General features: G+C 35.3%; 1 non-coding gene across 1 annotated transcript; it reads right to left on the bottom strand.

The window, feature by feature from the left end:
- Positions 1–2,475: 2,475 nt before the first annotated feature.
- Positions 2,476–2,547, bottom strand: TRNAV-AAC (transfer RNA valine (anticodon AAC)). The gene has a single exon. It is a non-coding gene; the product is annotated as a tRNA-Val (tRNA).
- Between the last annotated feature and the right edge of the window lie 413 nt (positions 2,548–2,960).

Here is a 2,960-nt window from a genome sequence, read left to right as displayed (position 1 = left end):
TATATCTCATTCCTTCATCACCTTATGCAGAGATACGCATATCTTATACAGATTGTAGGTTATGTCATAAGTTTGGATAGGTTTCTATTTGTGGGAGTTCTGTTTTTTCCTTCTAGGACTGAAAAACTCTAACTTTCCTATGAAGTGTTGATGCGTGAGTATGTTAAAATTGAGTTGTGTAAGGATTAGATTGTGTATTGATCAATTGTGTGCTTTAGACATGATGTATAGGCCTAAAAGATAATTTGGTGCATCACCTCGGTAGAGTAGGTTTCATTTCCAAGCATTTCTTCACTTTTCCTATTCAAGAAGCAGTTTTAGGCAATGGTAACCAAGGAACCAACCCTCTTTGGAGGTTGACCTTTAGCTTGCAAAGCCCACGCTTTAAGAGGCCATCCAATGTTTCACCTATAAGATGAGTTTTTTCTCAACTTGTCACAAGTGCATTCTTTAGTGATAACAGGTTTCAAGTTCAATACATACATGATTAGTTAAATAGTCTATGCAAAAGATTAAATTATTTCAATAAAGTTATTTATCTACATGTTGAAAAGATATTCCACCTCACATATAATTTTAATCTTAACCGCAAATGATAACATGTATTACTCTTAGAAAATACAAAATGAGAATTATAATCAATTAATTGTCATATTGTATCACCTAGATTACCACATTATAATTTTAATATAACTAGAAAATGACAACATAGAAAAATCAACATGACTAGTGGGCAAGGTCGTTTCTTTGTCAACTCACACCATTTAATTTATCTCAATATCAAACTGGGGTGTGTCTAAAGCTATCCGCGATAGGGGCTCTTTGTGGTATAATTTTTGGGGGTTTTGCATTATACAACAGTGACTAACAATTGGCTCAAACTCCATCAGGAGTCAGTTAGGAACTATCAAGAGCTCTTAGTCTTGACTACCAATCAAACTAAAATCTGAATTTCTAAACAACTTATTCCTAAAAAGACTTGGGTTTGACAACAGGAATGTAACAAAATTCAATTAAGCTAAAATCATGGAGTTCCCTAGAAAACTTGAAATTACTTATAAGTCTAGGAATTTGAATCTAAATTAAGTGCTTGAAAGTAAATCTAATTACGCTTGCAGAATTTGAATCTAATTATGCTTACAGAATTTGAAATCTAATTACACTTGTAGAAAACATAACACCTAAATCCATGATCTATCTTAACAACAATTTTGCTTCCATTTTCACCATCAAACTAACTATCTCATTAACCATACTATTACCAATCTAATATACATTAGTTACATTACCCATACAACAATATGAAGCTAAGTATTACTTCTCCTAAAAATAACATTCAACTTCAAATCCAATGCTGATTACTGGAAAAAAATAACCAATAGTTAAATCTTAACATCTCAATGAAAAGAAACCAAAGTAAATTAATCTCAATTTTGAAGCTGTGAAAAGAATTGAAATCAAAACAAAGATCACCTCCCTTCAGTCGAGCGGGCCCTACTCTTCCTCTGGTGGGATCTTGAAACACAAGTACTGAGATCAACTTTTTACTTTCATTGATATATACTTCCGAAAGGAAGTAAAACAAGTTATGAGTATTACAAAGAAGATTCAGCTCAACTGAAACTAAGTACTGACTAAATTCCGATTAACTTCTCAACTAAGAACAACGGGATATATAAATATCCTTATTCAAAATTCAAACTAAGGTTACCCGCCTATGGCGATAGTAACAACTACTAAAACAACAGGAGAAAAATACTAAAAGAAATAAATTCCGAGAAGAAGTTGAGTTCTGAATAATGCTGATGAAACACGCTACTGAAACAAGAATAGAAAGAGAGATTCATGTTCTGATATTCTACCCATACTGCCAAATCAAGCTTATTAAAATTATATTCATGATATTTCCGGGGAGGAACATATCCATTAAACTGCTCCACTCTTTCCTTCCATTGTTCTTTGGCATCCCTGTCAATTTGCTCCAGTGTATTTAGTAGAGGTACATGCATAATAATCAGAGGAGCTATGAATCTCATGCCCACCCAATCAATTCCCTGTCTTTCTATTACATGTATTATTGATCTCACCCTTTCAAGACCCCAAATAATACTTGTTGGAGAGATTGGTTCTCTTCTTCTCATGAGGGCTGGAATAGTGTTATATCTTTGCCTTGTTGCCTGCAAAGCCTTGAATGGTAGACCCTCATTCTGAACACTTCTGAGTGCAATAATACTAGCTTCCAAATTGTTCTGATAAATTGGTTTATTGTTGTACATTTTTTAAATGGAAGTGTATTTTGTTCTAAATGATGAAGAGTTAGGCGTTTCATCTCTCATGAGATGGCCTAATCTGCTCTAAGTCTCTCTGTACCATTCCATCCTCTTTTCTCATTCAACTTGATTCTAAAGTAAGGACACAAATGGACCAAATTCATAATTGTTGAGACATAGCAAAATCAACATGACTGTTGAGACATGGACCAGCTAGGACTCGAACCTAGGACCTTCCATATGTTGCTGGAGTGCTCTACCACTGAGCTACTAGTCCCTCTCAGACCAGTCCATCATTGGTCCGGGTGTGGCAACACCAATAGCCCCCTTAAGCCACACCTCTCCTATGCTTGGGGCTCCTAGCCTGGACCTGGCTCTAATACCATGTGATAATTTGCCAAGATCTAGAGGCAATGGAAAGCATAAATAAGAGAGAACAAAATAGATGATGGGAATAAATTGTATTCTATCAAGATGCAAAATATGATCAACTGGATCATTACAAGATATTGTCGTTGTGTCCGTACAAACAAAGTAGATGAGTCTTCTTATATAGGCAAGGCTAGGGTTATGTGAGCACACAAACATGACATGTGGCTCAATAAGAAACAAGGGTAGGTAGGAAATAGGTGTGGGTAGGTAGGAGAAACAATATAATATTCCACATGAGGTGGATCACCCACCGAAGGT

Source organism: Cryptomeria japonica, chromosome 3 (genome assembly GCF_030272615.1).
Source record: "Cryptomeria japonica chromosome 3, Sugi_1.0, whole genome shotgun sequence".
NCBI classification, from domain to species: Eukaryota; Viridiplantae; Streptophyta; class Pinopsida; order Cupressales; family Cupressaceae; genus Cryptomeria; species Cryptomeria japonica.
The sequence above is the reverse complement of the archived record's forward strand: the minus strand, read 5'-3'. Positions and strand labels throughout refer to the sequence as shown.